This window comes from Eurosta solidaginis, chromosome 4, assembly GCF_040869045.1.
Source record: "Eurosta solidaginis isolate ZX-2024a chromosome 4, ASM4086904v1, whole genome shotgun sequence".
Lineage (NCBI taxonomy): Eukaryota > Metazoa > Arthropoda > Insecta > Diptera > Tephritidae > Eurosta > Eurosta solidaginis.
The window spans coordinates 169,615,943-169,629,983 of record NC_090322.1 but is presented as its reverse complement, the minus strand read 5'-3'; the positions used below and the strand labels follow the sequence as shown (position 1 = coordinate 169,629,983).

General features: G+C 38.7%; 1 protein-coding gene across 4 annotated transcripts in view; it reads left to right on the top strand.

The window, feature by feature from the left end:
* Window positions 1–14,041, top strand: part of LOC137250617 (uncharacterized) — a 373,691-nt gene that overhangs the window by 297,663 nt on the left and 61,987 nt on the right. The window contains exon 1 of one of the 4 annotated variants that reach the window (XM_067783741.1): window positions 8,054–8,175. The exons of the other annotated variants lie outside the window; for them this stretch is intronic. The gene's annotated coding sequence lies outside the window, so the exon portion shown is untranslated. Of the gene's footprint in view, window positions 1–8,053; window positions 8,176–14,041 lie in introns of those variants that run through there. 4 annotated transcript variants of the gene reach the window in all.

Below are 14,041 nucleotides of genomic sequence, written 5' to 3'. Positions count from 1 at the left end.
GCACTAGGGAGTGTTAAAGACAGATTCCTTATTTATTTTCCTTAATACATGGAAATTAATAATGCATACCAATTTTAGTGTACTACTATAAATAAATATTAAGATGAGCATTTTATGTACTGTTATTCCTAAGCAAGTGCAATTAATTTTGTAAAGCTTTCTCAAGCATAGTACATTTATCATTTCCGTTTTCATTTATTTGCGTTTTCCGTTCGTTTTTGGTGGAGCAAAATGGGTTGTCAACTTAAAGGATTTATTACTTACTTAGCTTCATGCGAAATTTCGCAACATTATGAAGCAGTAAAATTAATTACTTTTGCCATTATTATGCTTAATTTTGATGTCATCCTCCATTTTCCATTCACAAATTGCCAAGCAACAACACACGGAAGTTTAACTATCATCAAACAGCTTATAAAAGCTTTACCTGGCATTTTACGGAGTAAGCAGCGTGTTCAGGGGTGCTGGTGTAGAAGGTGTGGGTATTTTAAATGATTTCAAGCAACAGTCAACAATGTTGTGAGAAAAATATGAAAACGTGTTGAAGACACAGATTATCAGTTTCATTTAGCAGTGGTAATGTTAAGAAGAAGAAGCATTTCATATAAAATAAACTCGCTCAATGAATAAATTATATAATTGATTAAAAGTGATCAAAAGTGATGAAGCAGCAACATTTTTGTAGCTGTGTTTTCCTTATAAGTGCAGAAAAGTTCATGCTTCTTATACAAGGTGATGAAAAATACTGTGGCGAATATTATCTATACATCACTATGCTGCTACTAAATAAATTCACAACAACAATAAAACAAGCAGCCACACTTATTTACATGTAGACTTTAAATCAAGCAGCCACACATACATGTAAACAGCGACGCTAACTATTTCACATACACACGTGGAGTCATCAGCTAAGAGCAGAAGTTGTTACTCACACATACACACGCATATAACTAGAAGAGAAACATAAATTTCAGATACATAAAGGAGACATAAATAAGCAGCTGTTCGCGAAAAGTCTAGACCTTAGGAGAAACGGATGAACGAGGCATCCGAGAGTATAAAAGCAACGCAAACTGAGGAATAATGAGTCAGTTTGATGTAAACAAGATATTAGTGAAGTACGCGATAATTGTAATTGTGAAGTACTACAAACTTGTTAATAAATACCATTTTGCCATACTGAATGTTGGAGTTATTTTCCGGCAGCTCAGCGATTTGAACGTTAACAGAAGGTGCAAAATAATCAGAAATTTCCCAAAATTCGTTACAATACTGAGGCGAATCGTGTCAACGAGCTACTCTATGTCAAACTAAAACTCCATCCTTTGCACACATATATTATTGAGGAATGAAGTCAGCAGCATTAGTATCAATGGTGACCGATAAATATTCGAGAACCTTGTAAGTGAATAATCCAGACGTTTGTAAAACTAACATGTAAGTTGGTCTAAGTTCGGGCGACACAATTCTTTATATACACAACGAGTGCTCTCATGTGTATATTAAGGACCTATTAAAGGAGGAATATCAGGAACAAATGAGATGAAAGCTTCAATATACTAATTATAGACATGCAAATATCGTCCTGTGTAAGAGGCTATAAAACACTAGCTGTTATTAAAACAATATTCTGAGCAAATTTTGTCAAACTCAGTCAGCTTGAAGACGGCTATAGTTGTCCCTATATTGAAACCACAAAAAGACGCCTCGTTTATAGAAAGTTACCGTCCCGTTTCCTTAATATCATGTATGAGCAAAATAATGAAGAAAATTATATCAAAAAGATTAATGTGATTTTCAACGACCAAAAAACATTTATCACCATTTCAGGTCGGATTTCAAGCCGGCGCCAGCACGTTAGACGCTTTACTTTTCTTAGACCATCATCTCTCCAAACAATTATCCTCAAAAAATTACTCATCTGTACTGGCAATTGATTTTGCCAACGCTTTTGACAGGATCGGAGGACACGTAATCTTGATATCCAACAATAAGAAAAAAGTCATATCGGAACTTTGTTTAGAACGGCTTTACAATCTTTAGAGGAATGGTTACAACACTCAGGTGCTCAAATTTCACTTGAGAAATGTAAGCACTTGCACGTTTGTAAAAAACATAATTAAAATAATATCAACATCAAATATAACAACAACATAGCCTACATTATTTAATATAACAAAATCAATAATCCGATCTAAAATATATTACGGTTTTCAAATATACGGTAAATGTATCAAAAACTTACTTGCCGAAGGAGGCTTTCAAGCAATTGAAGATCGAACTAACTACCTCAGAAGTCGTATAATATACAGGCTATTTTGCAACAATATCACATACTGCACCATGAAAGAAAGCGATCCACAGAAAAAAGCGATCACTGACCCGTAGGTCAGCCTTATGCGAGATAAAATGGCTCGCAGATACTTTAAGCCTACAAATAGCTCCAATGACAATCCTGACAACCAAGCCACCACCCTGGGCACTTGATTCACAGATGTTTATCGAAGATCTTTGGTCACTAAAGAAATAGGGCACCAACAGTGCTTTATATAAGCAAACCTTCTTTGGAATATTAAACCCGTTGATAGAGAGCGGTTGGAACCTGCTGTTCACAGATGGCACCAAGCAAAGCCGTGGTACTGCATTCGCAGTTACGAACGAATATGGAAAACCCCTCTCCCATGGAATACTTACGGATTACGCTAGCATATTCGACGCCAACTTGCAGGGCATGTGCTAAATCTCGTAAAAAGTAAGCAAAAGACCTTAATATACACCGCACCGACAGTCAATCAGTGTTTAGCGCTGCAAAAAACATACGATGCTGTTACAATATTACACCTGCAACAACTGATAAATAAAACTACACCAAACACGAAACTAATGTGGATCCCTGCACATTCGGCTTAATCGGAAATCAAAATGTGACACTTCCTTTAAAATCATGCCTCCACACGTATCGCTTAGTACAAAATCAATAAAAAATAAATACTCGAGAGGTTTAAATTTCGATGCGCGCATTAATTGGAACCACTTCCAATATGACTATAAAGTAGTGAACCCTCACTGCACCGCCATAAAACTTCCAACAAAGACTACTAACTGGATGAATCGATGCTTTGTACGCCTAAAGCTGGGTTATACGCTTCTGACTCACCGACACCACCTAACAAAAACTCCGCAGGCCATATGCAACTTCTGCAATAACAACATCTTAACCATATGCCATGTACTTCTACATTGTCCCGGCCTATACGCCATACGTTCGTCAACATTCGTAGACTGAGACCAAAATCCATATTCTATCTGTTCCTTCCGAACAGAAAATTATAAGAATGTAAATTTTTTTTAAAGAAATAAACATTGAGGTGGTACATATCTACAATATACATATTTGCATTGGACATTAATAAGGAGAGAAATTAGGAAATTGGCGAAAATTTACCATATTTTAAGCTCCTAACATTTCCGAGGGGCGACCCCGAATAGAAAAACTGTTTTCTAATTGGAAAAACTTATTTATAAATTTTTGATGTTACTTTGCCCGGGAGTTGAACCCAGGACAGGACCTTCGGTGTGGTAGGCCGAGCACACTACTCCCGTGATAGAACAAAAACATGTAACTATTTTTTTTGCACATTGTGTGAAATTAAGGATTTGCGTAGAAGTCCATATCTCCCTTATATATCAAGCTATTTCAAACACGTTTATTCTCTTGGATAGCCTAAACTCTGAAGCTTTTTATGTACCTATAATTTTTGATTCCTAGTTTTGGATTAATTAATTAAAATGTAAAGTTAATGGTCTAGAAAATTACATGTTTTTAGCATTTCATATAAAATAATTTTTCATGTCACAACAAAACCACATAACTTGGTTCTATGAAATTATAACATAACATTTTTTTCATACATTTAAATTTTTTGTGCTCTAACAAAAGCATGTAACTTCAGGTATTTTTAAAATGACGGCGCTACTAAGGATGTCTGTGGTAATGGTTTGGCCAAAAGTCCAATACAAAAAATTTTTAAAAGAGCGATAACCTCCGAAGAGATTTAAGGCTCATTCTTCCAATTTGCGTCGTGTTCCTTTTAATTTCTTCTACAAATTGGCGGGACGGGTCCTACTTGTTTTATGCAGACTCCGAACGGCATCTGCAAGACAGGTGAGTTTTCACTGAGAGCTTTCTGGCAGAAATACACTCGGATTGCTTGTCAAACAACTGCCGAGGGGCGACCACGCTTAGAAAAGATGTCTTCTAATTGAAAAAACTTGTTTCTAAAATTTTGATGTTGCTTTGCCCGTGGCGTGAACCCGGGATCTTCGGTGTGGTAAGCGGAGCACGCTACCATCACAACCAAACTGATTGATAGCTCAAATGAAACTCATCTATTGCCCGACAGATAGCGTGCTTAACTGAAAACTAAATTCTCGCGCCTCTACCGTTGGTGCTTTTATACTCTGTGATTTCCTCGTTACATCTTCTAGGCGCTTCCAGAATTTACTTAGTTACTTATAAATTTCTCAGCTACAACTACAGATGTATAATTTTTATAGTTTCTCTCATACCCCATGCGCTTGTATGTGTGAGCGACACTTCCACAATCAGACAAATCTCTCGATCTAAACGCTGTTAGCATCGCCAAATGTACCACTCTTCTATTTCGTGGTTTCCCAATTGCTTGTATGCGGTAGATGACATCACTAATCGTCTTCACAACTCTGTACGGGCCTTCCCAACTGCACCGATATTTGAATGGAACACCTTTCCGCCGGTGAAGGTTGTATAGCAGTACCAAATCTCCCTCCAAGAAACCTTCCGAATTAAAGTTCTTGTCATGCCAGTGTCTGATCTTACTACTCATTACCCTAGGCCGTTCCCTCACACTCTGTGATTTGGCCAATGAACTACTTCGTAGAGCTTGCGCTTGACGGATTGGCTTCTCATAATCAGTATCGTTCCCACGTTTCAAAACAGTAGTGCGCTCCGGCTTGAAACTACCCTCGCATTCTTTCTCGGAAATTCGTTGCTTCGTTTTCGTGCGTCCATTAGGTTTTGTCAATGCCAGTGTTTCTCTCGCAGGTACTTTTGATTTTGCTTTATTTGGCCCATTCGATCTATCAACCTTTGCCTTTGACTTCCGTGGTTTTTGTCGAGTCTTCACCACCAGTACTCGATTACTACTGAATCCTTTCTGCAAACTGAAGTTAAGTGGTATATCCTGGTTCTTATAACGCATCACCCTTTTCTGCATATCGATCTTGATGTCATGGTCAACCAAGAAGTCCACTCCCATTATGAGTTCATCAACGATCTCCGCCACAACGAATTTTTGTAGAACTGTGAACTTTCCAATCAAGACTTCACATACCACTTCTCCCTGGACTTCGTTATACTCGGCAGTGACCGTACGCAACCTTGCTCCAGGTAACGTTTTTACTCTCCTGTTGACCAAGTCAGATCGAATTAAGGAATGGGATGCACCCGTATCTACAGTCAGTACACGTTCTTTGCCATCTACATTCCCTCTGACGGTAAGACTGCTCGATTTTCTACCAATTCGCGACACAGATATCACAGGACATTCAATAGCTGGGGAAAGTTTTCGTTCTTTACATCTGACACGCTCTTGCTGATCTCCTCCAGCTCTGCGTTTACGGCCACCCATATTGTTGGAACTATTAGGACCAAGATCGAAATTACGTTCAATGTGACCGGGCTTCCCGCATTTGAAGCATTTGATAACTCTTCCACTCCGCTTTTGAGATCCTTTCAACACCTCCAATATTGCGTCTACCCACTCTGGCCTTTCTACTTCCACACGGCGTGCTTTGAAAACTGGCTTGCACAGAAGCGACGTTGTTTCCTGAATCAGAGCTTGTGGCACCGTTTCTGCGAATGTTGGCTTTGGGTTTGCGTATGTGGCTCGCTTCATCTCGACGTCCCGTATGCCATTTATAAAGTTCTGGATTTTTACCCTTTCAGTGTATTCCACGGGTGCGTCCGCATTTGCAAGATGAGCCAATCTTTCAATATGTGAAGCAAACTCCCGCAATGTCTCATTTGCTTTTTGGTAGCGGTTTTGCAACTCAATTTGGAATATCTGTTTTCTATGCTCGCTTCCATAACGTCGTTCTACAGCAGCCATCAATGCGTCATAACTGTTCCGTTCGTACTCTGGAATAGTCTGTAAGATTTCGGCAGCTTGTCCTTTCAATGCAACGAAGAGTGCAGGAACTTTATCTTCCGCATTCCAGTTGTTCACTGCCGCGCCCTTCTCAAACTGTAGCTTAAAGACCTGGAAAGGAACAGAACCGTCAAAGGATGGTGTTTTTACCTTTGGATTACTCGCTGAAACAGCTGGGCGATTTAGTTGTAACTGCTCCATACGTCCTCTCAAAGCGTCCACCTCGGCCTCGATTTTTTCTTCAAAACTGCAAAATTTTTGTATCTTGCGCCTCCAACTTAGAGGAAATGCGTCCTTCTTGCTCTTCCAGTTGAGCAGAGATCTGCGATGATATCTGTTCCGAAATTTGTGCCGACATTTCAATATACGTGTCTCTTGCGCTTCCAGTTGAGATGCCAAATATGTCTTCTGTTCTTCCAATTGTGATGTTATACGGGTTGTTATGCGTGACTCTTGCGATCCCAGTTGAGATGACATTTGCGATGTTTGAGCATATATGGAGCGGCGGTTGGCGGAGCGACTGGCGCGCCTTGTTGGACGACCATAACCGTTTAGACGGTTAAGCGCCAATTAAGTAAGTAAGTAAGTAAGAGCAGATATTGCAGCCAAAATCATGTTCAAGTCTGTTCTCGTAACTGTATGCGATGTTTCTTCCATTTTTGTTGTTTCCCCGCCATCAAGATGAAAGTAATACTCTTCCACGTTAATTCCTTCTAATTCCATTGCCTGTCGTAGTCGTGCCTGAAGTTCGAGTTTATTGCCGGTTGTATTCAATCCACGGCTGTCCAACTCCTTCTTCATTTGTTGGATATTCTATTCACTGAACTTTGCCATGTCCAAGTTGTATTCGAAGTCTTCGGAATTTATTCAACAATTCCTCTTCTGACACCAATTGTAACGAATTTACTTGCAAATGCTCTTATTTGCAATCTTCTACTAAGTTCGAATCACTAAACTGTTGAATAAATAACTCCAATATTGAATAATGGAAAAATGGCCTTTAATAAAGTACTTCACAATAACACTTATACTTTGCAACTAGCTTGCTTAACAACCAAACTGATTGATAGCTCAAATGAAACTCATCTATTGCCCGACAGATAGCGTGCTTAACTGAAAACTAAACTCTCGCGCCTCTACCCTTGGTGATTTTATACTCTGTGATTTCCTCGTTGCATCTTCCAGGCGCTTCCAGAATTTACTTAGTTACTTATAAATTTCTCAGCTACAACTACAGATGGGTTGAAGTCCCTAATAGACTTTTTGCTCGGAATTCCGAAAATCCATAGCAAGCCAAGTACGAGTTACGTGTTTTTGTTCTACCACGGGAGACTACTACCACATTACGGCGACCGCCGTATAAAACCTACCGAAGAAATTCGAGACAGTCACGCAAAGGGACAGTTTTGCCCTAGTCGTTTAATAACTACTTCCGAACTGGTGCTTATCGAATGCAGAGCGGGCCATTAACCACACTTGTACGAAAAGCGCTTAAGGCAAAACTTTAAGTAGATTAGTTAATTAATCAAAGGCACCGACTATTTCAGACGTTCAAGTGTAAGTTGATAGCACTGCGAGAACTAGTGCCCTTTCATAATGCTATAGCTCTGCGCTAGTTTGGAACTGGTGAGATTCGCTGCAGGGTATTGAAGACACACAGAATGAGTGTCGAAGAGGGTAGTGTACACATCTGTTTCGGCTTTTAAGTTTCTTTCGTTTGCTTCGAGTTGTTTATTTTTCTTTGAAAAATTTGTTTTAAAGCTTTTTATATTTCGTTGACTGTAATCTTCGAAATTTCTCATTCTCCTCGACTGCCTCATATAAATCGTCAGTTTGTTTTCAAAATCTAATAAAAATAAATACTAAAAAATTGAATTAATGCAAATAGCATGAAAAAGAAATCTTCACCTTACTAAAAATAATAAACACATTTGCGCGAGGACTTGAAAAATCAAAGGAAAGAATTCTAATCTCAAAAGTAAAGGTGAGTCTCCAAACAAATGTAAAAAATGTGTTAAAAAAAATTGAAGATGCAAAGTAAATGCTTCGTAAAACCTATTTTTGACAAGCTTAGTGAAAAGTAGATGACCATTGTATTATTGTTGTAAAGCTATTTTTATGTTAGTCTTAAGTTTTAAGCTCTTCAAAATTGCCACCATTTACAAATTCAACATTTCTGGCTTTTGTCTAAAAATAGTGCTAGCGGAAGGCAAATTTGCTTTTCTTTTCTTCTACTTTAATTATATAGTGGAAAAACGTCTAAAATAAATTAACAATACAAATGGAGGAAGAACGTCACGTCAGCTGCGCTCTTGCACGTGATGTGATGCCACTATAATGAGATGTCATAGCGAATATGAAAATTGACAATGACTTGAATGTTGCACATCATTGTTTCATTTGTAGCTACTTAACCGCCATATTTACGAAGGTCCGTAAGGTCTGAAAGAAGTACGCAAAGGGTGGAAAAGCGCACCTATTTAAAATAAAAAAAAGGATTTTAAGTGCTCCCAAAATTCGGTACAACCGTTGCTGGTCTTGCTTTCGGTTATTTTCAATAAAAATAAAAGCTATTCATGAATTTATACCATTTATGAAATTTGAAGCGCAGAGGATACATTTTTAAGTTGATTGGTTTGTTGCTGTGCCGTTCCGCCGAAGAGACCGTACCCAAGTAGCGCTCTAGGCGCTATTTTGATGCACATTCTACTGGTATCAATTGCATATTGTACGCTGTTTGCTAACTTAATCTAGTTGTGAGCATTTTCTTCCCGCCCATAAGTCGGGTATATTCGCCAGGGCTTAGCACTCTCCTTACTACCGTTCACACTACAGCTCCTGCACCTGCAGTTAAAGGGGATTTCTATTCTCTTCGTGCGCGTATGGGCTAGTGTCCTATAATGTTGGATGTGATCCTGAATTTCTTAGACATAATAATATAGAGACATTGTTCTTCTTGGGCTGTCACGCCATGTGTGCCTACCGATTTTGCAGGTATCGAGTATTCATAGCTAATTGCGGGTTTCTTGAGATTAATAAGAATGTCACTCTTGATTGATGAAAGTTGCCGGTGCACAGCGACAACCACATAGGTGTCTAACGATGCACCGGCTTTTGCCAGTTCATCCGCTTTTTCATTGTCCTGTGACCGAGTACCCAATTGAGCGTGATGGTTTGCTGCGTCGCGTAATTCCCTCTTACAGTTTTCAACGGCTTTAGAGAACGTATATGGTGAAACCAGTGCTTTAGCGCTGCTAGGCTGTCCGAGTATTTGGGCATTCTCTAACAAGAAAACACAGGCTTTCGTTTCGCTTAGATACTAGCTGAGTTCGGACTTTTAGCTGTTCAGAGAAGAACCCCTGCACCAACACCGCAGACCATTTTCCGTTCTTAAGGGAACCCTCACCTGGAAATTCTTATCAAATCAATCAGGTAATCTGTTGTCATATCCACGTTGAGAGCCTTCTTAGGATGATTTGTTTTAATATATATCGCTAGAATGTGCGCGGCAATTAATGGTTACTATCGAATCGAAGGGTTCAGAAAATCAGATTCACCTTGCACCAGCACACTACCTACATATATTAGAAATATTTTAGCCTCGACCGGATACAATTTTGTTGCTACTGCTGAGAGGCTTGGGCATCCCAAGCCGTTGTTGGGCATTCCAAGCCGAATGAGTGCGATCTGCTCATTCAGTTTACATATGTATATTGCGGAAAATATTACTTTGCCTCTGCCAAAGCATATCTTAGGTATATTCACTAGAGTGCCGCTGCCTGCCTATTTAATTAGGCTGTGTTAGCTTCAGCAGCTTCTTTATTTCCTCCGTTAAAAGCTGGCATATGATTTTTGTACTGTCACCTGAGTTGTTGAAGATATTCGCCAAACCACTGCATACACTTCAATTCTTCTACTGGTGGGTGAAATGATAGCCGTCTTACTGGGACTGATACTTAGCCCTACCTGAACATACCATTTTTTCGCCAAACTTACACCCTATATATATAGGGAAAAGACTTGTTCTATTATATCCATACCGCTGAGCTCAAAAGTATGAGAAGTTTCCTCGGTTTAACATCTTAGAGTTCTAAGAAACTCTCGTAAAATGTGTTTCCAAGGGAAGTCACACTGTAGGAACATCACACCGTTTTTGAACCCCCCAAAAAAGTTTGCGGTATAAGGAGGTGTTGCATTCTAATTACTTTATTATCGTATGGTACTCAAAACTGGTGCCCGATGAATACTGAAACACATCTGAATAATTGGAGTTGACCAAGTATGCTGTATACAAAGCAAAGACTGAGTAATGGTGACAAGGCACAACCCTATGGAGACGGCTTTCATGGAAGTGCAGTGATTTCACCAACACCAAGCTCATAGGATTCTCTTCTGTTAATTCAACCCTAACCAATTTATAATACGGTCTTAAGAATAAAGTACAAAATCGGACTTGTAAAGCTCTATCTATGTCAAGGAACGCAGCCTGAGTAAACAGTTTTCACATTACATGATCTCCGAATTAGTTGCGTTGGTTGGCAGTGTCAGAGCTCAGAATGAATTTTGTAACATAGAAGAGTGTTAAGATCTGCAGGATCATCCCTTGATGCCTTTTTTCATTCCGCAGATATTCAGTACCAAAACGACTGTCTGAGTTGACTTCCTAAGTGATCGTCTGAGTATCATATACATACGTTCGCAATAAAAATACAGGTGACATCGTTAATGAGGAATAGGGCAAAATATGGTGATATGACTCGTTTTCATTTTCTGGTTTCCCGGTTAAAGGAATAGGGCCACCTTAAGTAGTTTCCAAAACAGTTGAAGGTCTTTGTGAGGTACCCAGCTATAATAAGTCTCATGTTCGAGCTCCTGGATCTCACCTGATTCAAGGAATGACAGTTATCGAGCGTACATCAACGTTGGCCAAAACTTTGCAGTGCCCTCTCCTTTGGCTTAGCCTACTTCATTGGCCTTACTACTGAAAATTTGAGCCAGTCTCTGAAACTCCCAAGCGACTGTAGTGCCGTTTGTAATATTTAGCTAAAAAAGATGAAATTACTGCCTTGAAAGTTCTTGGACAAAAAACGAGTATACAAGCCCCGTTTTATATTTAGCATCACTGCGCCTCAATGGGGAGAGAAAGGTATGATGGTAAACATTATCCCGAGAGCAGCATCGGGAATTTTTTTTTGCATAAGAGGGCCTCATATTCGTGAACTATTATACCTTTTTAGTTCTGCCTTTTATAGCAGATTCCTACCAAAAGCTTTGATTTGTCAACAAACTTCAAACTTAGCACCGCATTACTTTCAACTTAACGATGTTTTGTGATGACGTGGACTTTAAAAACCTTGCATCTTTAGTAATGAATCTTTGTATGTTATACTTCAGAGGTACGCAGAAGAGCTACGTATAGTGTCGGTTATCAATTCGTATGAGCGCAACGGCTGAGATTCAGCCCAACAAGCAGTAAATCAGATTTCGCTTGGGCATCAAGCAGTAAACATCTAATGCGTAAGTTCTTTGCCGACATTTCCTTCACCATTCTCCTTTTACACACACACCACTACGAAAAACGTGGCGTTGTATTTGAAGCTCTCTTCTGGATTACTTCTAAAATAAATATTTCTTTTATTTTTTGTAGGGTATAAAAAGTGCAAAATGCAAATAAAGACCCAAAGAAAATAGTGCCAATTTGCTGAGTAAATGTAATAATACAATTAGAAAAGGTTGACAAAAGCAAAGGCAAGTTGCGTAAACTAATTAGTGATGAAATTAAGATAAAATGAGTGATTCTATCTACTTTACAGAAACAATTAATTTCCTTTTATTTAGCATAAGAAATTTTGTAGTTGCAACAAAGTTTGTATGAATTAAGCGGAGGTTGCCCTTATTAATTTTAGGAAAATGACTTTTTTAATTATGGGCCATGAATTTCGATATATATCAGTTGTAATAATATTTTTAGGGATCGAGTATACGATTACTAGTAAAACTAATTTATATCTATAAGTTTTATGGTAAGTAGGCATAGCCAGGTAGAAGGAAAGGTGTTAAAGAAACCGTTCTTAAGTCATACAACTTGCCTAAACATACTTTATGAGAAACAGATTTTCGATGAATTCATGAACATTGGGAATCTCTGTTTTAGACAAACTTTCCAAATCTTCTGCAATAGCCATTATGTGGATATCTTTATTTCAGCAAGAGTGCCCATATTCTAATGAATGTTCGCCTCCAGATCTTATTTCAAAACTCCTTGTCCCCTTTTCCTTGTAATTTGTAATTTTTTTTTTTTTAATTTGTACATCTTGACAACAATTTCGAAAAAAATTTTTAACAGTTCCAGTCGCGTGTGACATAGTTAAATATAGTCATAATAAAATATTCTTAACTCAGCAAAGAGAAAAAAGAACAAGTAAGGAAGTCTAAGTTCGGATGAAACCGAATATTACATACCCAGCTGTATGCTTGAAATGCTGTTGTCGTTTGTTTTGTGGACTTAATAGTGTTACAAGGCTGCCCAATAATACATATGGGAAAATTTTAGAATAGCACCCCCGAGTTCGGGGTTAAACTTGGTATCAAATGAAAGAGGGAGTTCTTCCGATCACAAATATATATATTTTAAGGTGCGCAAACTTATAATTTAAAAGTTATTTGTTCTTAAAATTTGCAAATTTAGCAAATTTCTATAGCACTTTAACTTACAATTTACACATCTTTCAAAACCTTAATCCACATACATATCTATATAAATTGGCAACGATAAACTTAAATTGCATTTTTGTATATTTCACATTTCATTTTTGCATTGTTTTTACTTATTATTAATGTTTTTATTAAATCAATCGCGCTTTTGTAGCAACATGCACATGTATATATATATTTTATTGATGACATTACAAAGCTGTGCTGCCACATCAACAAAAAAAAAAACAAATATAAATATTACCTTACCACCTTTCAGCTAATAAAGATAAAGGAAAATATATATTTTTACTACTCATTTTGAAAAGTTGAAAAGAAATTATAAAATAACAAATTAGAATTATGTCTCACAAAAAGTATGAATCACAAAAGCACAAGAAACAAACTAAATGGAAGAAAATGACGCTAATATGCAAAAGCAATCAGTGGTGCCGACAAAAAAAATTCTAAGTCGGACACCTTTCCGCGTAGGCGACCTTCGGCCGCGCTTATAAAAAATAACTCTAAGCCGGTCCAACACCGGTTTCGCGAACCACAGTATTTCTGAGTATAACACCTTTCCGCGTAGGCGGCCTTCGGCCGCGCTTATAAAAAATAACCGTTAGCCGGTCCAACATCGACTTCGCGAACCCCAGTATTTCTGAGTAGAACACCTTTCTGTGTGGGCGGCCTTCGGCCGCGCTTATAAAAAATAACCCTTAGCCGGTCCAACACCGGCTTCGCGAACCACAGTATTTCTGAGTAGAACACCTTTCCGCGTAGGCGACCTTCAGCCGCGCTTATAAAAAATAACCCTTAGCCGGTCCAACACCGGTTTCGCGAACCACAGTATTTCTGAGTATAACAACTTTCCGTGTAGGCGGCCTTCGGCCGCGCTTATAAAAAATAACCGTTAGCCGGTCCAACACCGGCTTCGCGAACCACAGTATTTCTGAGTAGAACACCTTTCTGCGTGGGCGGCCTTCGGCCGCGCTTATAAAAAATAACCCTTAGCCGGTCCAACACCGGTTTCGCGAACCACAGTATTTCTGAGTATAACACCTTTCCGTCTAGGCGGCCTTCGGCCGCGCTTATAAAAAATAACCGTTAGCCGGTCCAACAACGGCTTCGCGAACCACAGTATTTCTGAGTAGAAC